Source organism: Nannospalax galili, unplaced genomic scaffold, assembly GCF_000622305.1.
Source record: "Nannospalax galili isolate Female #2095 unplaced genomic scaffold, S.galili_v1.0 scaffold9, whole genome shotgun sequence".
Classification (NCBI taxonomy): Eukaryota; Metazoa; Chordata; class Mammalia; order Rodentia; family Spalacidae; genus Nannospalax; species Nannospalax galili.
The window spans coordinates 2,988,309-3,012,584 of NW_008360332.1; positions in this window are offsets into that span (position 1 = coordinate 2,988,309).

The window sequence follows — 24,276 nt, forward strand, 5'->3', positions numbered from 1 at the left end:
GGAACATTGACCATAACACATACAATAGCCTTCTCTAAAATTTTTCTCAAAAATCCCTTATTTCTTTCTAATTTTTTATTATTCCTATGAAATTTATATGACACTGTTGCTTTTGTTTCTACTAAGTAAAGTAAAATAACTCTTTAAAAAAGCTATTTCAAGGGCCAACAAGATGGCTCTTGGGTAAGAACACTTGCACCCAAGCCTGATGACCTGAGTTTGATCCATGGGAACCCACATAGTGGAAGGAGAAAACCAACTTCTGCAAGTGGCCCTCTTACCGCCACATATGCATATGACCACTACACACACACACACACACACACACACACACACACACACACTAAGCAAACAAACAAACAAATAAATAAATAAAATCTCACCTCTCCGGAATTCCCCAGTCAGTGATAAGTGCCACCGTTTCATTTCAGGCTTACCTACAAGAAATAATCGTAAGCCTTCGAATGTAATAAAAAGATATACTGTTCTATAAAGGATTAATATGGCTTTTAAAATATACTATTAAAAAGTATAATTAGGAGAAAGCATATCAAGAGACTATTAGAAGATAAGAAATTTATTACATTCTAATACTCCAATGAGGCAGTTAAAGTTACAGAGAAGCTATTTCCTCTTCACTTTACAAAATTGGGACCATCCATTTTATTTCCATTCTGAAGGAAAAGTCCCTTTCAATGCCCACCATTCCAGGTCATCGCTGGGCTGGCCAGGCTGTGACCAGACGAGCGTGCAAGGTCGGAGGGCTTCTTCCTGGCCAGTTGTTGTCTGTCCCCTGCAGTGTTCTGGGCTTCCTGCCATGTTCAGGACACTGCGGACCACATATCTCCTTCATTCTTCCTACTTTAAAGTCTTTTTCCCCCCTGAAATAACCAATTGTTTGTAATTCCTTGTAAAGAAATTTAGGTCTCTAACCACTGAGCAATCTCTTCGCTGGCTCACCTTCTGACCTCAGTGCCTCACCCAGTCTTACCTCTTTTTTCCCTTAAAAGAAGCATTTGTATGTGATTGGTGTTGCTCCTCCCCAAAAGGCAAGAATAATAGTCTTTACTTTCTTATAAAACATCACTATGGCATATTTCCCCCTTCTCCACTAGGTAGCTATTTTTCAGTGAGTATTTTTGAAATCCGTTTTATATGTAAAGCTTTGGCAGAACAATTCAATTTTCACTTTTCCCTCCAATAAATCCTATTCCAGTAAGTGAACCCCAAGAAGCTAAAGCAAAAATACATGTAAGTTCTTGCATGTTCCACACAAATGCATTTCAGATGTGTTCATAGAACTTCTGCCAACTATGTCTGTGGTGTCATGGAAAACTGGATGGACACAGAAAGACTAGAGGTCAATGCTGACCTGAACTTAATAAAAATGAATGGTCAGTTCTAATTCTAACATCATTCTCTAACAAAATTTAGACAGAATTGTAAAAGGGAACACTTTGAAGAGATGACCATGATTGTTGAGAATCTGCTGGGGTCCATTTAGAACAAAACAGCATCCTGCATCCTAAGCCTCTACTGTCTCTCTTCCAAAGATTTTGAAAACCACTTAATCAAAACACACATTCCTAAAAGATAAGTTAGAGCTAGTTTTTAAACATGATTTTGAAAAGTTTATAATGTCTTCTTTGAAAGTGATTAGGAATGAACTTTGGGATCAGATACTTAAAAGTTCAAATAGTAGCTCTGAAATTTACTGTCCATTATGAAGTTATATCAATTTCCTGAACCTTGTGTAATAAAGAGTTAAAATTATCTTCGTCATCAGCAGGATGGCCTTGCCACAGTGCCCCATCACTGAATAAGCACTTAATAAAAATAATAGGTGTTATATGATTCTCGTTAACTATGGCCAAATGACGATGGTCAACATGGGGGATGTCTTAGAGCAGTGCACGAGCCCCACCTCCCCCTTTTAAGCCAGTTACTTGGAGGGCATAGCAATGACAACAGCAGTTCTTACTGTGTCTTGAGCCCTTGGGGACAGGAGCTTGTCTTCTTGCCCTTGGTGTCCTCAGTGGCCAGCACGGTGTCTGACCCATAAGAGCCATTCAAGTGCCTTTTAAAGAGCGACACACAATCAAATATGGTAACAAAGATGGATAGCCAAATCAGGATTCAAAAATATCACAGATAATTAAAACAACAGGCCATACAAAGCTCATTCTTTATGTCCAAAGCATTCGCTGCAACAAGAACGAGTTATAAGAGATTTGATTAAACAGAATTTGGTTTGAGGAAGATTTTGACGTTTTAGTTTATAAAAGTTCAAGAACTGGGAATATGATAAAGATGCCAGCCCCTCTTTAGAGTGCATTCTCTGCCTCTATAAATGATTAGAAGTGGGTCCAGAGCAACGCGGGCATCAGTCCCTTGTATTTTGCATAATTAGACCACATTTCAAGTAATACATTCAGTTCTGACTGCCACAGTTAGAAAGACATGGACAAACTGGAACCCATCCAATACGATGATAGGCCGTAAAAGCCATATCATATTATAATGATTAAAGGAATGTTCTGTCTGGGGGGAAAAAAAAGAGAAGACTTAGGGGGAAAATGATAGCCATTTTTCAAATACTTGAATAACTTTCATGTAGAATTGGGATTAAATTTATCCTTCGAAGCTTTTCAGCAAAGAAAAATAAACTCCTACTAAAGAATTGATAATTCTGAAAAGTATTGGTTAAAACTAATGAAGATCTTTATTTAAATGAAAATGTGAACTGGAGAGATAGTTTAACTGTTAAGAGTGCTTGCTGCTCTTCCAGAGGACCCAAGTGTTTTTGTCCATGACACCCACAATGGATCACTCACAAACTTCTATATATAACTCTAGCTCCAGAGGATCTGATACCATCATCTGGCATCCATGCGCACCCATACACAGGTGGCGTTCACTGTCGTGGGCACACACACACGTACATAAAAAAATAAAATAAATCTTTAAAAGCATAAGATGAAAATGAGTCAATGCTGCGCTCTCTTCAGAGTGGTTTGGTTTTCATTCACTTAGAAAATGATTGCTAGGAACACTTACGTGCATACGTAATATCATTCCTGGTGAGGGAAGACTTCATAAGGAGGCAAGTGAGCCGATGTGTATCACTTACAACTTCCACATATGTAATTATAAATGTACCTGGAAATTTTGCTTAGCAGCCATTAACTGAGCATCATTACATGTCAATTTTGTGATAGATGGAGAGCAAGTTGAAGCAAAAATGAGATGCTATAAGAAATTCCCACTTTGGGGGAGTATATTACTTGAAATGTTGATATTTGATATAAAAGCAATTTTTGTATAATTTTATTGAATTTTTGTGTATTTCATACAAAGTATCTTAATAATCTTTATATCTCCTCCCCTATCCATACTCTCCTATAGCCTCCCCCTGCCCCCCAAATTTCATGCATTTTGTCATTTATGTTAAGGTCTATGGAGTCAAGTTAGTGTCCCCAGAGGTCCTTCAATGCAAGTTCATCCACAGGAGTGTAGTCAGCCTATCTAGAGTCACTCCCTTAAAGAAGACCAACTCTCCCTCATCCAGGAGTAATCAGCTGCCAATAGTTCTTTGGCTAAGGTTGGGGCTTTCCTATTTCCTCAGTTACATGCTGGGAATTTATCTGCTTGAGTTTGTATGTGTCTTGTGCATGCTGACACCATTGCTGTAGTTTCATATGAGTAAGGATCCAAAAGCCTGTAAGACTCTGTTTCCATATGACCTTGCACCTCCTCCCCTGGCTCTGAAAGTCTTTCTGCCCCCTCTTCTGATCCCTGAGCCCTAGGCAGGTAAAGTTTAACATAGGAGTCCTGTTCAAGGATCTACACCCTGTAGACTTATTCTTTACACTTTGGCCATTTGTGGCCTATCATGTTCACGGGTCTCTGTTGCATGAGGGAGCTTCATTGATGAACATTGAGAGATGCATTAGTGTTCTCTTCATCCCTTGTTCCATGTTCCATGAGCCTTAGGTGTAGAGGTTCTATTGTAATGTGTTACTTAGGATTGGGCATCTCACAGACACTTATTCTCTGTATGAGACTGGTTGCAGAACCTGTAACAGAAGCTGCAAAAGAAGTTTCTTTGATGAGTGATGGCTGGCATATTTGTCTGTAAAGATAAGGATCCATATTTAGCATATAGTAAGAAATTACATTTGTCTAGGGATGTAACAGCCTTAGGGTTTTCTCTAAGATCTATGAACTCTCCTGTCATGTGTATTTGGCTATGTTTACGTACTGCATGTGAGTTCCCTCCCACTGAGTGGGCTTTAAATCCAATTAGGTAGCTGTTGATTACTCCCAAGATAAAAGTGCCACCACTGCAGCAATGTGTTTTGCTATGCTAGACATTGTTCTGATTATTAGGCTTTAAAGCTGGGGTTGGACCATTGATTGATGTTCCTCCGTAGCAGATTGCATAGTGTCCTCCAGAGCTATGCGAGCTAGCCTTCGGGGAGGTGGCTTCCAGATCAGCTCCAGCTCCATAGCTCCACAAGTCCTGTGTCTGAAGTATGTCCTGTCCTCAGCAATAGGATCTTACCTTCGAGTTCTGGGTGGTAATCAAGGACTGTGGCAACAGACTGTAATTTTGGGAGTCTCTTGGACAACCGTGACCAACAACTTGAAGGGAGGTTTCTTCTGTCTGGCACTGTTTCTTGTTATATAACCTTCAGGTATAAACATGGACTCATGTAGAAATATTGTATGTGTAATTTTTCAATAGGCTTTGAACCAATACGTTTCCCTCTGTTTTTTTTAATACCAGCTAAACATTGATTATCTCTTGTTTCTCTCTCCCTATCTAACCCTCCCTCCTCTCTCCTGTTAAACTACCCCCATTTTCCTCATTTCACCCTTGATAATACCTGTCTCCTATGGTCCCCCCTCTCTTGAGCTCCTTCTTCCCTTTACCCAGATGGTTCCTTGTATAGCCCTCCCTCTTCCCCTCCCAGTTAAATACCCACATTTTACCCATTGCCCCCTTGGTAACACCTGTCTCCTACTCTTCCTTTCTTAGGATCCTTTTCTCCCTTTACCTCCCTGGTTCCTTACCATTTTCCTAGCTCTTGCTGTTACATCAAGGTATATGCTCACATGTAAGGATTTGGTGCTAGGATCAACAAATGAAGGAGAACATACGTTCTTTGTTTTTCTGAGTCTGTGTTACTTCATTTAGTATAAGAGTTTCTAGTTCCATCCATTTTCCTGCAAATTTGATGATTTCATTTTTCTTTACCGCTGAGTAGAACTCCATCATATAAATGAACCACATTTTCATTATCCACTCATCAGTTGATGGACACTTAGGTTGCTTGCATTTCTTAGCTATTGTGAAAAAAAGAAACAACAAACATGGATGTACAAATATCTCTGCAGTAAGATGAGTCCTTTGGGTATATGCCAAGGAGTGGTATAACCAGATCAGATGGTAGGTTCAGTTTTTAGAAGCACAATTTATATGAGTTACATGTCATCAAGGAATCAAGAGGTTGGAGAACATTACATTACAACTTCTATCGTTCATTGACAACACAGGCTCAAATCATAAGTCAAACACAGGCCCTTCACATCCGATAAGCATCATTTTCTAAACATTGTTTTGATTGCTATATACTTATATTGACCAATAGTGCAAATAATTCTGGCATATTTCTCAAGTCTTGTTTTGCTTCCTCAACACCTAAATTCCATTTACAGAAATGCTTATTAAAAAGATATGTAACTAAAGCAGCAAACATTTTTTTTTGTCTCTTTGAAACAGGATCTCCCTGTAGTCCCAGCTGGCCTGGAACTCACTGTGTAGACCAGGCTGTCCTCCAACTCACAGAGATCTGCCTGCCTTTGCCTCCCGAGTGCTGGGACTACAAGAGTGTGCCATCACACCCAGCTAGTAATAAACATTTTTAATACCACCATCAACAACTTTTTTAAAAAATCATATTTATTGGGTGCACCATGTACTGCTCCTTAGGTTGTAAAAGAAGGAAGGAAGGAAGGAAGGAAGGAAGGAAGGAAGGAAGGAAGGAAGGAAGGAAGGAAGGAAGGGGGAGGGAGAGAGGAAGAAAGAAAATGATTCATTTTCATCAAGTTTGCAGAAACCTCTTTTCTCTTAAGGAGAAGTAAAAGAATCATAATCAGCAAATACATTTGATTTGCTATCAGATAATCGAAGAGCAAACTGGCAGTCATAATTGGGAGCTGCTCTGCCTTCTGTTTTGTAAACACTTGTGTAAAGAAAAGTTGAAATGGAGTAATTCTTTTTGATGAAAGAAAGCTGCCTTATTAAAGAATAAACATCAAAAGGGATCTCTTTCTGCTAACTGGTTAATTAGGAATGGTTTGCACAAAGGAAACAAACAGAAAGCAGTCAAACTGCCCTGTCCTGCTCCCACAGCCCAATCCTGATTCAGCAAATAGGTATTTGCCAGTAGCTATGAGCATTGTGTACCACAATGACGGGGCTGCCTGACTCGATACTGTTCCCACACCTCAGTGAGTTGAGGCCTGTGCGTGGGTACTCATGAAGTCACTGGGTACCTGAGCTTGAAATATTGAAAGCAGTGGAGGTTATGAGGGTTTAGGGACAGGTGGAACTGGGTCCATGATCACAGCCACACCCACCTTTTAAAATGTATTTGACAATGAAATTCATGCCAATATGACACCTGTCTGCGTAGGAAATTCATGACAGGCCAGAAGGGCAGGCTTCGGATCATAGTCTGATGTTTGACTGATCTGCCCAGGAGCCTCTGCCGGAAAGCTCAGGACTCCTTGCTCACCTGTGTCACTTGTCTCAATGTGAAAGGAGCTAATAACCCATGTGCTGAGTGGCTCTGGGACTGCTGCTGAGAAGGTAAGGGAGATTTCGCTCTTGGTTTGATCTTTAGAGACACTTTATCCATTTCCTTCTAGATCTTGCCTTTCAAATACAGATTGCTAGGACAATCTTGGCTGTGTGGTTCATGATCCTGAATTTGAGAGGCAGAGCTGTGTGGTATGGTGCCTGTTCTAAAAAAAAGAGAGGGACAGCCCAGCCAGAGTCTGCTGTACCTTCTCCAGCTGATGGGATGCAGAGAAAGGAGAGGATGAGCCTTGGCTGAGTGATGGTGAGTGATTTCAGGAAAATGTGTCAAAACAGCTCCTCTCCAGGGGCCCTATGGGATGGTGTTTGGTAGCTAACCACATCCAGAGATTTAAATCTATGAACAAGAATCATAATATCTTAATTGCTCTGAGGATGTCTTTTCAAAAGAACTGTCATGGAGAGAGTTCCTTCCAAGCAACCAAACAAACTAAAAAAGACGGCTTGACTGTGAACCTAGGAATACCTCTGTCCTAGAAGTTAACGTTCACGAATCTCCTCGGCAAATAAGAGTCTCCGTTTCAATTCTGCTCTGTTTGATGAGGACTCAGAAAGGGTCTTAATCAAATCTAACAGTCATCGCTGCTTCTTTCTCTGTCTAATCTTCCTGATCTTGAATTGTGAGAGGCATAGCTCTTAAAATAAAGCCCCATTTGTTATAGACTTCAAAATTAAGACTAAACCCATCAAAAGTAATTGTTTGTTAACATCAAATAAACAAAAATTTTAAGTTTGATGAATTGTTTGTAAGCTCTAATCAAGTGGGTGGAGTCATTCGGGGTGGGGGGGGGCGACCCACTGGAACAATATGTGTAATTTGTCTCCGTTATTATTTGAGATAATCACTAAGCCAGTGCTCCAAAGCTGTTCTTTATCTTCATACCATACAGAGGGGGACAAGAAGAAAAACAGGACGCCACCTAGCTATGGTCAGCCACTCTCTAAAATACTGCTGGGTTCACGATTGTCAAGCATTAGCATCGCCAGGAATGCCAGAGACAGAAGTGTCATGTTGGATGTAGAAGATGAGTTCATAGCAAGGCAAAGCTGGGGATATGACCAGTTTGCAGTCACAGAGAAATCAGCTTTAATTAATTTGAGTGCCAGCTCTGTGTATAATTACCCAGCATGAGAGTTTGCATGCAAATGCAAAAATGCTGGTTGTTCAAATACTTGCACTTGCTCATTAATACATTGGGACTAAGCAGAGCTGGCACGCAGACGGGGACGGCACACGGTGCCTGAGGGCTCGCCTGTATGGTGCTGTTGTTAGCAAACAGGTTTCAGCTGTTTCTTCTGTCTTTAAATAATAGACATAAAAATACATATGTCTATGTCATTTTCATCAGTGACTTACCTTATTTTCTTCTTGATTAAAATAAAATGTTTGGGGTTTAACAAAAACTGGGGGAGTTACAGAAAATGTTATTATAATAGTGCTGTGTAGCTATTTGATTCAGTAAAATTTAAACCACTTCTGTGATCTTTGTACTTGACATTTCATGTAATTATGTTAACTGATCATATTTTATAAATGGTGAAACTATACTTTTTTAAAAAAAGGTAAATTAGCCAGGCGTCATGGCACATACCTTTAATCCTAGCACTTGGGAGGCAGAGGCAGGCGGATCTCTGTGAGTTAGAGGCCAGCCTGGTCTACATAGTGAGTTCCAGGCCAGCTGGGGCTACAGGGAGACCCTGTCTCAGAAAGACTAAATAAATAAATAAATAAATAAATAAATAAATAAATAAATAAATAAATAAATATAATAAAATTAAAAGGTAAATTTAGAGTTGAACTCCAGAAGAAAAAAAATGATGGTCACCACCGACCTGTGTTCTTGTCTGTAGAATCCAGGAGGTAGTGACCAGCCTCAGTGAGGGCCAGAGGGTTCAGGCCAAAGACTGGTTGACATCTATGTGAAAGCATTTAATCCTAGAATGTCTAGAGGTCAGAGTCTCCACTCTGCCCCTTAATTCTCAGCAGAGATCAGATTAAAACAAATTTCTAACCACCTCCTCAACAACACACCCTACAGGGAAAATCTTCCTAAATCACAGCCCTAGGCTTAAGACAATACCATTTTATGGAACTCACTTGAGTCCCACAAGTTTGGTATTACCAGTTCTGTCTCTTTTCCTGTCAGCGTTTCAATTCATTGCAAGCCTGCAAATGTTTGAGTTTATGAATCATCTTTTCTGTCACATACCCACAGCCCAGGTGTGTAACACTGAGCAAGGTAGGTACAGTCCCCATGCTCCACCTCTGTTGTCTCTCAGGACCAATCTCTGGAAGGAACCCAACTCAGTTTCCTCAGGAAATACACTTAGCAGTCACTACCTGGAGGAAAGCCCATCTTACAGAAAAGAGACTATGACTTTTCATTAGCAAGTTCTCAAGACCCTCCTGGGAGAGTGACTTATTTTCTGTCAATCTATTTATTATCCCTGTTCTGTATAAGACAAATAGAACTGGGGCTGGAGAGATGGCTCAGCGGTTAAGAGCACTGGCTACTCTTGCAGAGGACCAGGGTTCAATTTCCAGCACTTACATGGTGGCTAACAACCATCTGTAATTCTAGTTACAGGAGATCCAAAGCCATCTTCTGACCTTGTTGGGCATTACATGACAGGCGTGCACTTACATACATGCAGGCAATACACATAAAATAAAATTAATAAAATGTTTTTTTTTTTAAAGATTCCATTCCAGGGTTCAGGGTAAATTATAAAGAATCCATCAGGAAAGCCCAAGAATTTTAGGGGAAATCAACTGAAGAGGAAGTTTTTAATATCATTCCCTGAAACCCTATGTGTTTAACAATAGTCATTTCTCAAGGAGTCCAAGTAGGCACAACCCTTAGATGGATATAAGGCTTTTCACCTGATTGGACCTGACCTCTAGTATGTAGACTCTAAGTGTTCTTAACATAATAGGATAAGGAATGCCAACTAGAGAGAATGGCTCTTCCTTCATTCTTTTCTAAACACCTGGACAAAGACTCCCCTGCCAAGAACTTCCTGTAGATAGAGGACATTGCATACAAGCATACAAAGTGACTCCCACTTCACTTGAGTGAAGTTTAGCTCTCTCATGCTATGTATGAACATATGCAAGAGAGGAGGACAATGCACGAGGGTGAGAGAACTTTATGAAACAGAGCATGGTCATTGGAAGCAGTCATTTTCCAGAGCTGTGAATTGTTAATCCCCTGACTTCAAACAACTTTTCTTCATGGCTCTGTCATCAAACATCCATGATCAGAAAGCAAAAATGAATATAAACCCCAAAGTAACTAGTAGGATATGTATGTTTTAAGAAAATTGTGTCTTAATTTGCATTTTAATTTAAGTTTTTCTCTGTGGCCTGGTGGATAGCTCAGAGGTAGAGATCTATACAGTCCATACGAGGCCCGGTGTTCAATTCCTAGTATCAGAAAAGAAAAAAAAAGCTTTTTCTTGGAGGGGCAGTGTCTGAGTAAAGTGGTATTTCTCCCTAAGAGAAGAAGAAAATTCAAGGGTTTTGAAAATAGCAAAATGAGGTGTGGAATTGTGATGGAATTTGCAAGGGTATATGTCAAGGATGAGCCAACAAATTTCATGAAGCAATTAGGGATAGGAAGAAAAGAGAATAATTATGCCCAGAATTGATTCTGGAAGTCAAATGTGCTGAGGAAACTCTAGCCACAGCAATGAAGAGAGCTTGTAGCCGGGCTCCGGAAGCAGCACATGCCAGGGAGGGGCAAGTACTCACCTGAGCTGATTATTAGAGAAGCGCTGGAGCTGGGAGCAGGCATGATCCAGCCATGGCTGGGCCACCAGGAACAGTGCTGTAGAGTGATGGCTGCTGGACAGGCATCCCGAGAATACGAAGGGAATGAAAGTGAGAGTTCTTGAGCCAAAATGTGTGGAACCACTATTCAAAAGGTGAAAGAAACAAGGCAGATCTATGTTATTTTTTTTTATTATTATTTTTTGCAGTACTGATGATTGAACCCAAGGGTCTGCAATCACTCCACCAAGCTATATCCTCACTCCACCAAGCTATATCCCCATCCCTCTTTTTACATGTATTTCTTATTTATGCATTTTATGGAGTTTGGGGGCATATGTTTGTTGTGTTACATACACACATGTGTGCATGTTCGTGTGTGTATGGATGCATGTTTGTGGCATCATGTGTGTGCATGCATGTAGAGGCCCAAAGTTGACTTTAGCTGTTTTTCTTGTTTGCACTCCACTTTATTTATTATGGCAGTCTCGCCCTGAACCAGTTTCAGCTAATCTAGCTTGTTCCAGGAATCTCTGTCTCCCTGCCTCTAGTGATGGAATTGTAGCCACCACACCTACCTACACAACTTTTATGTGAATGCTAGGAAGCCCAACTCCCATCCCCACACTTTTACAGCAAGTGCTTTATCTACTGAGACATCTCTCCAGTCTCTGTTTATATATTTTCATTATATGGGGTTACATAAGGCTATTTTCAAGTTTATAGCCTACACTGACCACTTTACTTTCATTTGAGACAGGCTCTTATTAAATTGCCGAAACTGGCCTTGAATTTGCAGTCCTTCTACCTCAGCATCCTGAGAAGCTGGGATTACAGGCCTGTACCACCAAGCCTGGCATAAACCAATGTGACTATTTTTAAGGAGAGAAAAAAAATTCAGTAATGCAGGAGCAAATTTACAGGGAAGTGTATCACCAGTGGAGCAGGACTTGGGGAAGGAGACCAGAGAGCTATCTGTAATATATTTCATCTCCTTAATATCACTCCAAAAGGGGATGGTAACAGAGAAAATCTGAGGTGGAAGGGAGCAGAGTTGTGATCGTTGGGTGGATGCCTTTGAGCTTAGTGAAAGAATTGGTGAAGTCATCTCCTGGGACGCCTAGGGAAGGTGGACATTGCACAGTCATTAAAATTACCCTGTGGTCTTACTGAAGAGAAGGGAGAGCAAAGTAATTTACAATCACAATAAAATTGGGCAGAGGAAAAAAGGAGGGAGAGAGAGAACGGAAGCAGTTCGTTGCAAAAGTTGCACTTACAGTTTCATTTTTACCACCGTGTAGAGAGAGGAAACTGAACTTGTGATCACCTGACTAAGGCCTTCTAAGTTCCCATTCTCCACCACTGAAAGCAGACAGGCTTTAAGTAGCCAGTGTTCTTGTATCCTATGGAGGAGGGACCTGGGGCAGATATCTGTATGGGAAGCAAGGGAAAAAGGTAAGGACTATAAAAGGTTTGTTTTCAGGGAAACCCCAGCATGTGTCTGCCCCGGGTGTTTCCCTGCTCACAGTCCACCTTCCTGGAGGTAGTAAATGCACTTAACCACAGAGGAAAACCCCTGTGGAAACTGCTGGGTCTCCTTTTATCTGAGATTTGCCCCCACCCCATACTCCAGATTTCTGTTGGCTCATTGGCTCATGCCCCCACCCCCACCCTTGGGCTAGGCAGCCATCTTCTGAAAAGCACTGTCAAATATGTACCCACATGTTATCAGACAAGGGAGGCAGGCACTCAAAGAGAATGGTGGCCTCTGCTCCCCAGTTTGGAATGACCACCAGCATTTTAGGATAGGAATGTCCTAGGCTCAGCTGGCTGTTCCTGTCTTCCTGCCTAAAGACAGGAACAGAGAGCCGGTGGATCCAGAGCATTCCCCAGGTGTGGCAGGTGGGGATCTGGCATATCAGGCACAGAATAGTAGGAGATTCCAGGAGAGACTAGTGGTTGGGGTTCGTGGATGACTGGGCTCCGCTCAGGAGATGAAAGAAGATGGAATGCTGCCAGCATGACACTGGCAATTTCTCTTTTTGAAATGTTTTATTTAATTGTTTTATTTTATGTGTACGAGCATATTGCCTGAAAGTGTATAAGTGCACCCATGTCGTACAATGCCAGCAGAGGACAGCAGAGGATGTTGGATTCCCCTGGAACTGGAGTTATGAAGGGCTCAAACCCAGGTCCTCTGCAAGAGCAGCCAGTGCTCTTAACTGCTGAGCCATCTCTCCAGTCCCAACACTGGCCATTTCTCACAGTATCTTATGTAGTCAGGCTGGTCTCCAGCTTGCCAAGTGGCCAAGGCTGGTCTTGAATTTCTGATCCTCCTGTCTCTACCTCTCAAGTACTAGAATTATAGGCCCAAGCCATCACACCTAGCTACTGGCTGCTTCTTTTTATTTCTTTTTTCACTAGTCTTTTTTCTTGCAGTCCTGCTCCCAACCATTTCCAGATCCCAAATCTCAGGCTTTGTTGGCCAGGTAAAAGAGTTTGTAGTATATAGTCAAGTAAAGTTCTGTAATAAAGGAGTGATGCTGTAATCCAAACATCAAAGATTTCCTGCGCATCATTTATGTGAGGACCTGAAACGTGTGCATGGAGGAGGGTAAACCCATCAGGCCTTTCTTGTATGGCCCTCAACTGAGTGGGAAGGCAAACCTGTCAGCCACCAGGGCTTGATGATACACATCCGCCCAGGAGAGGAAGGAGGGTGGCTGAGAAAGGTGTTTCTTCCCTAGGGAAAGAAAAGTATTGGCAAAGAGAATGCCTAGAGCAAATGCATTAGCTATGGAAATGCATAGAAAAAGGAACAAAACTGTGTTTCAGAAAGATTTTCCTGGCAGCAATATGTGAAGTCGTTTGGATGGAGAAAGGCCTTAAAGAGCTGTGAAGAGGCTGAGAGAGGCTGTGGAAGGGAAGAGGAGGTGTAAAAGGAAGATCCCTCAGAGGAGGAATTGATGGCTTGTGAATGACTGTGGAAAGAGGGAAGAAAGTTGTCACTTCTGACTTTAAGCTTCTCAAGCTTGGTGATGACATATTTGAAAGAAAAAAAAAAACAGGAAAGAGGAGGGCTTGGAAATGTGGAAGGGAAGGATAGTTCTGTTTGGATCTCGTGATTATTTCGAGGTGCTAGCACCTATCTTTGTGGAGAAAGCAGGTGCAGAAACCCGTATCCAGCTCGAGGCTGAGGACTGAGATGTGGGGGTCATCTATACACTGGCCCAAAGAGTAGATAGGATTGCTAAGGGAGCGAGAACAGGAAGAAGAACACTGAGGAGAAACTTGTAGCTTGCACACAAAGAGACAGTGGAGAGAGCTAAGTGGCACTGCAGTCACAGGGCCAAAGGAAAGCCCAGAAGGTGCTCAAAGAATGAAGGGCAAGGGCGGGGAGTTTCTGGAAGGAGGGCCTGATCAGCTGGCGGGCAGGAGGCACACACACTCACAGAAGATGGGATGTCATAATGGATTAGTCACTGATGACTTTCAGGGGAAATTTCGTGAAGACAGATTTCTTTTCATGGGAAGAGAGGGCAGATGCTAGACTCACCTGTCATCTCTAGTGTGTTTCAATACAGAAACTGGAGCAGAGAAGACTGCTTTCCAGTTTACTTCTAAGTTAGAGGCCTAGAAAGGGTGCAGGGTCTGCATTGGAGAGGGGCAAGAGCCATCAGTTTAACTTGGTCTCTGTGCCTTTTAGCCAACCAGAGGCCTGCGGTCCTGGTTTCTCTCAAGTTCGAGCAATTCCTTTATCTACTGAAGGTGGGTGGCGGTTAATGGGGGAAGGCAGATCATGTTCAATGATGACTCAGGCTGCAATACCCAAGCAGGCTCTTCCTACAATTCATGCTTTGGAATCAAAGGAATTTTCCCCTAAGAAAGTCACCTCTACTCCACCCATTGTTTCTGGCCTATTTTATCTTTTAGGACACAGCCTTTTGGCCTTGGTCTAAGTATCAATTCCTGTCTCATATGACCAGACCCTTGGGAAAGGCTCTGATAGTAGATATTATCTCTTTCATGCTACGGTGTGTCCCCTAGCTTGCTGACTACTAAAGGCTACTAAATTCTCAGAGTAGTTTTGCTATTCATGCAGCAAAATCAGTTTTTCCTGTCTTGAGCATGCTAATCTGGAAAATTCCAAATTCATGTCTGTCTTCCCTTGCCTTTTGCTCTGAATATATCTGTTTTCTTCAGTATCCACGTTTTTGATGCTCAGTGCTCAGTCCTGTTCATAGTAAATAACACCATATTACCTGGGAGCAGGAAATTATTTTTGCCCTATTCAAATACATTTTTATTAGCCACCCACAAATTTGTTTCACCTATATACAGAAGCCTGCTTACATGTGCAGCTGAGGTGTGGTGTCTGGATGGTTGCAAGGGAATATAATTATGTGCTTATGTAATAGGTAATCTCAGTGTTATTGAAGAGCTGTGTATAGGGAAATATGAATATCTGCATGCCATATCAACAGAGTGGCACTGCAAATTGTTTGTGTTCTTTCCAAAATACAAGGTGCTTTTTCTATGTCTAAGCTTTTTCTCTATTTTTTGTTAGTTGTTAAGACTATCTCTGCCACTTACATATGTTGCACCATTTTATTTGTGTCTATAAGTATATGCACAATCTCCCCCCCTCTTTAAACACTCAGGGAAGCACCTTCATAAAGTTGCCCGGCGTGGTTGTTGGTTTATCTGTCAAAGAAATTCATTACCAAGAGTATGCCTTGCTTTGTATGCTCACTAAATTTTTAAAAAATGGTTTTCATTATATTTATGCAAACGTAACTTGGCTAGCTCATAATTTACCAAATGCAAGCATTTGTCAGGGTTATTTCCAATCACTCAGAAAAATGTGCCTTTGTGTATTTTGATTATTTAAAGCAATTTTGTTTCCATTACGCGTGTGTGCCTCCAGAACAGCATGACGGTCTTGACTGAGGAATGGGGGTGCTCTTAATTTTCCTACATGCATCTGCAGAAGGACTTTTGATTGTTTAACCAGGGTACAGATAATGATGAGGGCATAAATGTTTTTGCACATGTTTCCTCTCCTTGGCACTTTAAAAGAAAGGAAAATTGCACATGCTCTTGTTTGCATTCAGAATCTACTGCAGTGTAAGTTGAGGAAATGTTTAATGCTTCGAAGCATAAAAATTAGAATGCAGTCCTCACACAGAAGTCTATCACATGACCTCATTCTGTTCCTGTCTTTCAGTGAAACGTTTTTGCAGGGACGGGGGAGGTGGGCTTGTGCTGGCTTTATGTCATCCTCCAAGCTTCTCAGAGATCAAAATTGTCATTAAAACTCACCTGGCCTTGTGGAAAATCACTATATGTGCTCACTAGATGAGCTTATGATTCTCTAGGAGGACAGCAGAGGGGCACAGCTGACCTGAGTCAAAGCTTAGGAGACCACTCACCTTAATATGGTCTTTTTCTTTATAAGATTTATTTTTACCTATTTACTTATTTTGTGTGTGTGCATGCACGCACGTGTGTGTGTGTGTGTGTGTGTGTATGTGTGTGTGTGTGTGTGCATGCACGCACGTGGAGGCCTGAAGAGGGTGCCAGAGCCCCAGAGCTGGAGTTACAGGCAGTTGCGAGTCCCCCCACATTGGTGCTAGGAACTGAATGCAGATCCTCTGCAAGAGCAGTTTGTGCTCTTAACCACTGAGCCATCTTTCTACCTGCTGAATATGGAGTTACCACACAACTATAGCACCTAGGCTGTTTGTGTGTTTTTGTTTGCTTATTTGTCATCTATTTACTGAATTTCATTGCATCTAAATGTCATCAGTACTAAGAAGCACTATTATTTTAGATTCTACAAAAAAATAAAATTCTGCCAAAAAGACAATGATACATCACTGATTCAAAAATCTATCCTAACTTCAGAGATGTGTAGATGAGGGAAAAGATTCAGGATACCACAGATAGAATGGGACTCAGGAGACAATCAGACAGAGTCGGGTCTTGAGGGGAGTGTGTTAACCACACCAGTGCAACTTAAGGATGAATCTTGTCTTGGTAAGATGAGATTTATTATCACCCCCTACTCAATGGGACTAACTATGTGCTCCACATGATTTCTGACCACTGAGCTAAGTTCTCTTTTAAGACAGTTGGCTCATGTCCTAGTTTGCTTTCTATTACTATAATAAACACCGTGACTAAAAGGTAACTTGGGAAGGAAAGGATTTATTTCATTTCACAGCTTACAGTCTAGGGAACTGAGGCAGGAGCTCCGGGCAGGGACCTAGAGCAGACCTGAGGCAGAGAGGAGGAGGAGCATTGCTTACTGGCTCACTTAGCTCCCTCTCTCATGCAGCCTAGGCCACCTGCCCAGGAAGGACACTGCCCACAGTGAATGCGGCCTTCCTGCACCAATGAACAGTCAGGAAAATTCCCCACAGACATGTTCACAGCCCAATCTGATTTAGGAAATTCCTCCATTGAGGCTCCCTCCTCCCAGGTGGCTCTAGTTTGTGACAAGTTAACAAAACAAACTAATACAGCTTGGCTTGAATGAGGCAGAAGTGGTAGAAAAAGAAAGAGGAAAACACCTTTCAGTTAAATTTTTAAAAAAATAAAATAGGGGCTAGAGAGATGACTCAGCGGTTAAAAGCACTGGCTGCTCTTGCGAAGGACCTGGGTTCAGTTCTCAGCACCCACATGGCGACCGACAACAGTCCATAACTCCAGTTCCAGGGGATCCAGCACCCTCTTCTGGCCTCTGCCAGCATTGTACACACATGGTACATCTATATGCATTCAGGCAAAACACGCATACACATAAAATAAAAATAAACAAAATTGAAAATTGCAAAAATGAACATACTTCTTGTTTCTCTAAAAATGTAGGCTCTATCCTAATCTAGCTGGGACTCAGTTTCTTCACCTCAATATCCTGTTTCCTTCTTAGCAAATTTCTCCTCTTAGTGCCATTTTAAGACCAAGAGGCATCCAAAGTTTTGTTACAGGAACTCTAATAAACGGGAATCGAATATTACTTAAAATACCATTATCACACAATATTACTTAAAAATGGTCAAGGGGCTAAAGGTCTAGTTCAGACTTACCAAGTTTGCATAGCATATATGAGGCCCTGAATTTGATTCCTAAGTCTGAAAAAAAAAAGGCAACCAAAACTTTGAAAACGTTCTGCGTTTTGTTCTTGGCAATAGTTGAAGTCAGGACTTTATACATGTTACATTAACACAGTATACCAAGCTAGCTCTCCAGCCCTCATTTCATGTTTTTATTTTAAGAAAAGCTAACGGTCACTATGTTCCCCAGTGCAAGTTCGTCGGCTGAGTCTACTCAGCCTATCTAGCATTCCTTGTTTTAGGAGGATCAGCTCTTCCTCATCTAGCAGCAATCAGTTGCCAATATTCCTTTAGATAAGATTGGGGTCTGCTGCTCATTTTCCCAGTTCTGTGCTGGGTTACTATCTGGGAGTCCCTTGGGCCAACCTGGCCAATAACTCAAAGGAAGGTATGTCCTGTCTGACATTGTTTCTTGTTACGAAGCCTTTAGCTATACACTTGGACTCTTAAAGAATTATACTGATCACTTTTATCTTTGGTTATACTTTCCTTTTGAGTGTTTAAGACAATACAGTTGGCCCAGATATACCAATTTATTTTTACTCTTGAGGCTGTTTGAGGATCTGTTCCTTGGGGGTCACATGGGCTTGGGAGGAGCCCCGGCTCCTTTCTTTGACCAGTTCCATCTATGTGAAGACAAGTCAAAGGTCCTGCTCAACCGTGGCTGGCTTCGCTTGGATGCATGGAAGAAATGTTTTCTCTGTGTTGACCCTCCTCTTTGTAGACTAGACACTAGTTCAGTCCATCTGGTGGGGTCTCCATGGCCTCCCTGAACAAGAGGACAGGTGACTCACCACAGTTACAGGACATTTTGAGAGTTGCTCCATAGTCCTCCAGAACTTAGTCGACTTTGGAGGGCAAGAAACAAAATCTGTCCTTTAAGTCCCTCTGACCAGATTTTTATAGGCCTCAGAGTATGGCTGTTAAACAACTAAGAAGGTGAGTTCCGCCAGTCTGGTAATTTTATTTACCATGAGCTATGTAGATAAAGCTTGGGCAAAGAGCAAACGTTCTCAGATAAACCTTGACTAGACATATATTATATTCCTTGAGCTAGTTGTAGGTATAATTTTTCAGTAGATTGTTGGACTAATATGGTTCCTGCTGGGTTTTTTTTAACTAGCTAGGCATTATTTATCTCTCTCACTGTCTAATCCTTTCACTGTAGTGTCCCCATTTAAAGTGCGCCCATTTTTCCTTATCTGTTTTCAGGAGCAGCATTAGGAAACAAGAACAGTGCTATTGAAAATTTTTACTTTGCATCTTAATTGATTTGTGATATATTTTATTTTATCTCTAAAATTATTTCATTTGTTATTTCTATTTTGTGTGTAGGGGTGTATTGCCTGCATGTATGTAAGTGCACCTGTGCCATGCAATGCCCACAGAGGTCAGAAGAGGGAGTCGGATCCCCTGGAAGTGGAGTTACAGACAGTTGTTAGCTGCCATGTGAGGCTAGGAACTGAACCTGTGTCCTCTGTAAGAGCTGCCACTGCTCTTAACTGCTGAGCATCTGTACAGCTCCTCCTGTTGCATTTTATATCAAGATTTTTTTTTGGCTACAGTGTCAGATTCATCAGAAATTATATAGAATTTCAGCTACTTATCACCAACCTATTAAGTAAACCCATTAAGTTTATATAGAGAAACTCAGAACCAGGAGTGGGGGTAGAAAGGTAAAGGAGACTGCCTTCGGAAGTAGTAACTAGCAAACAGGATGTGTTCCGTTTACAGTGGAGGGCACTAGGACTCCCGTGCACACCCCCACACATAGACACACACGTACACATCATTTTTTCTTTAAATTAATACTCTGTTGTAGTAATATGTATGTATAAATCTTGTGCTTGGAATGGGTATTTTTCCCACACATCACATGTATGATTCTGTGACATCATGATTTTCTCATTTGGAAAATGCTATTTCACTGACTTAAGATTTCCCAAATGTCAACATATTTCATAAAACACATTTAGAATGAACATTGTTAACATTGCGACTGAGTTTATCAGAAAAGTCTGTCGCTCCTTATTGGCAAACAATCATGCTAGCAGGACAGATATACATTTTTCATTAGGTTATGATTTGTATCTGATTGTTTGTGTTTTATCATTGGTAGTATCACTCCTCAGTTGTCTTCCTTGAAGTGACTGACTCATTCATTCAGTTGCTGCAAAATACCTACAAAGCATCTAAGTCTACCACCATTTTCTGCCAGCTGCTCTTTAAAATAGAAATAGAAGCTAGGCGTGGTGGGGCACACCATGGAGCCAGCATTCAGGAGACAGACGTAGGTATATCTCTGTGAGATGGAGGCCAGTCTGGTTTCCATACCAAGTTCCAAGCTAGATGGGGCTACAGGGAGCCCCTGTCTCAAAAAAGAACAAAAAGGGGGGTGCTGGAGAGATAGCATAACGGTTAAGCTCACTGTTCTGTTCTTGCAGAAGGCCCAGGTTCGAATCCCAGCACCCACATGGCTGCTAACTACTGTCTGTAACTCTAGTTCCAGGGAATCCAACAGAATCATCTGTCCTCTGCAGGCATTACATGACACAGGTGCACTTACTTACATGCAGGCAATGCATGCATACGCATAAAATAAAAATAATAAAATATTTTTTAAAAACCGAGAAAACAAAGTAGAAATGGTATCCAAGAAGAGTGTCACTTCCTGACACTACTGTGTGTGTGTGTGTGTGTGTTGTATGCATGCCCTTGTCTGTGCATACGTAGAGACCAGAGACAGACAGAAGTCCAGGGTCTTCCTCGATTTTTCTCTGCCTTACAGCCTGGAGATATGGTCTCTCACAGTCCCTGATCCCAGGACCCACCTGTCTCTGTCCTCTCTCCAGTGCTGGGATTTCAGGAAGGTACAGCCATGCTCAGCTTTCTTATTTGGTTGTTGGTGATTTGATCTCGGGTTCTCATAGTTACATAGCAAGTGCTCTTAAGCACTGAGCCATCTCCCCAGCCCCTGAAGAGCTTTTTGCACGAATTTCCATGCAGAATGGTAATGATACAGATTCAAGGGTCTGGATTTCATGATAAAAATTTTCATTGTTCTTAAAAGACATTCTTAATTGAAGTTAGAGGTTTTTAATTTGCTGTATGTTTTATGTTGTTGTTTTTTTTCTGCACAGGTAGAGGAAGTTAGGCAAATAACTACAGTAGGCCACAGGGTAGCAGTCGCTGCGGCGTTTCGCTCAGGTGTTAGCAGTTTTGTATGCCAAAGCGTTCCTTCTTCAGTACAAATGTCAACACTGTGAAAAAGGCAAATAATGTCTTGGTTTTATTTTGAAAATAGATTTTACTTTGTAAATCTCCCTGTAAGTTCTAGAAATATCCAGGGCTCTGCTGCCTTGACTTTGAAAACCTACTCTGAAGATTCAAAGTTTAAGGAAGAAAAACAATGGAGCACAAATTTCAGTGGCTCCCAATAAGCACAGTGGAACAAGGTGCAGCCTTTCAGAACACTTCTTTAGGAAGGGGACAGGGTCTCTCACTGAGTCTGGAACTCATACCGACACACAATCACCAGCTCACCAATCCTCCTGCCGGACTTCCTGAGTGCAGGACTATAGGTATCTAAATATTTTTGTTGGTGGTGTGCTTTGGGGTGTTGCTGGTGATGGTGCTAGGGATTGAACCCATGTCTCACACATCCTAAGCAAGTACTCTACCACTGAGCTACATCGGCATGCCATTCCTAAGGAAGTGTCTGAGTGGCTCCTGAAAAACACCTAAGTGCTGAGCTAGCTTCACAAGGAAATCTTTAGCTAATTGGATCCTTGGCCTAGGATGTGATTTCTGCTCCCATTTTACTGAAGTTTTTTTCTAAAATCTAAAGAGAGCTCAGCCATATGGTTTCTGGACTCTGAAAACAAGCATGCCTAGTCAAAAAAGGTCATTAATAAACTATTGCATTTCAAGGTTGAATAACTATGGGAATGCGGAAAGGAAAACCTGGACAGTTGTATGAGATTTCATGGTGTGTTACATGGACATTGTAATGGGGTAGACAGATATCATCCAGTTTGTATACTTTCTGGTTCTATATCTTACCAGAAACAAATCCAAACTGTCTTCATTAAGTTTATTTGCCTCTATATTATTAACCATTTTAGCTAACACAAGAGAAAATAAAATTGCCCACATGGATTGAATTCAATATATGTATGTGTCTTGGAGGCCTCATCAATATTTTACATGTAACGATCTGATATGTATTAAAAATAGTCCCATTTTAAAGACCAAGAGACTGAGACTCAGAGACATTAAATAATATTCCCAGAGACTGGGAAGAGAGCTCAGTTTGGTAAAGTGCTTGCCATGTAAGCATGAGAATCGAAGATTGATTCATAAAACCCACATAAAAAGAGCACAATGTGGTGATGTGTGCTTATAAGCTCAGCACTGGGGAGGCCCCTGGCACTTGCTGACCAGCCAGCCTAGCCTACTTGGTGAATTCCAAGCCAGTGAGATCCTTTAAAAACAAGTTAGATGGACTCAAAGAATGACACCCAAGATTGTCATCTGACCACTACACTCATACACACACATGTGCAAGTACATGCAGAGACACATATGTACCCTCTTCACAAGCATGTGCATGTGCCCATGGGAGCACACAAACACACACACACACACACACACACACACACACACATTCACTCACAAATAAAAGCCAAAGTCACAAAGTGAATTGACTTCAAGGCCAAATGTGTGCAGCTGAGAAGTCTGGGAGCAGGCAGAGAGGTATGTTGAAGAGTAAGAGTCATCCCTGAGAGCTCACTGAGTGGAACGGCAAGGTGCATGATGGTAAATTCTTAAATATTTTCAAAATTCAAAACAGAAACAGATGCATAATGAGCTACAGTGAAAACTACTTGAAGATGGGACTTCAAGGAAACTTCCTTTCTGAAAAGAAATAAAAGAAGGGATCTGATCTTTCCCAGAGTGCCTGAGTGGCAGTCCATGCTCCTCACCGAGGGGACGTGCAATGCTCTGAGGTTTTCGTTCTTACAGCGAGCCAACCAATGCTTATTGCTCAGTGACTAGACCAAACTGTCCAGCTAGTCTGCAAAGCAGTCTGAAGTGCCAGCAAAATGATCACCCTTGATGGCTGTGGGTATCAGGCGAGTTTCTGTGCATCTCCCTCAGATGAGTAGCCTGAAGTGCATCATCTCTAATATTTATGAACAGCCTCCTGTGGCGGATGCTGGGACCAGTGATGATAGGAATGGCTGTGATTAAAGGGTGCTTTCTCACTATCTACCAGTGCACTGAGCTCTGTGCATAAATCTATCATCTTTAGTAAACGGCACAACAGTCTTACAGGATGATCTTATTATTCCCATTTGTGTATGTACTCAGACATAATACGATTGCGTTCCTGTTATCTCAATAGCTCTATGAGCTATTATTATCCATATGTTGCTGATGGCAAAATTGGTCTCTGAGTAGATAAGTAATTGCCCAAGTTTTCACGGTAAGTAAATGATGGAAATACATACAAACTCTGGTGGGCTTGTCACAGACACCTTAGATCTTTTCATGCCACACTGTCTAATATTAGATTGATGCAACTCTGTAATGTATTGCCTAAACTTAGATACTTTCATAAGTAAAAGTAGATACTATTCATAATTGTGCCAGGGCAAGATGTATACATTGGATTGTACCAGACAATCTGGAAAAAGAATGGCTACCTTATTATTAGGCAAAGATTTTTAAGTGCTGCCAAACTTCTTAAAGATAAATATATCTACACACTCTTTGTTTTAAAATACTGTTTTAAAAGAGGGAGCTGGGGAGAAGGCTCAGTTGGTGAAGAGCTTGCTACCCAAGTATGAGGACATGAGTTCAGATCCCTGGCATTCATTAAGTCAGGCATGGTGACTTACATCTGTAACCCCAGATCTGAGAGTGGGGACAGAGACAGGTGGATCCTTGATTTTCTTTGGTCAGCCAGCCTAGCTGAATGTAGGAGCACCAGGTTCAGTGAAAGACACTGAAAACTAAGGTGGAAAGCAGGGGAGATGCCTCAGTGGTTAAGAGCACTGGCTGCTCTTGCAGAAGACCTGAGTTTGAATCCCAAAACCCACATAGCAGCTAACAAGTGTCCATAACTCCAGTTCCAGAGAATACAACACCATCTTCTGACCTCCACGGGCATTGCATGACACGGGTGCACCTACCTATGTACAGGCAATACACTCATACATATAAAATAAAAATAAAAATAAATATTTTTTTTAAGTTTAAAAACACTAAAGTGGAGAGAAGACACGTATGGACAACTTCTGGGCTCCACACGTACACCCATACACATGTACCCACATATATATGTACACACTTAGGACTAAGTAATATGCCCAACATAAACAGTCACAGACACACAGAAACACATGTACACACACAGGACATTGACTGATCCTTTCACATTAAGTAAATTTAATGGAAGGGGGAATACCCTGGTGTATTCCTAATATCCAAGAACT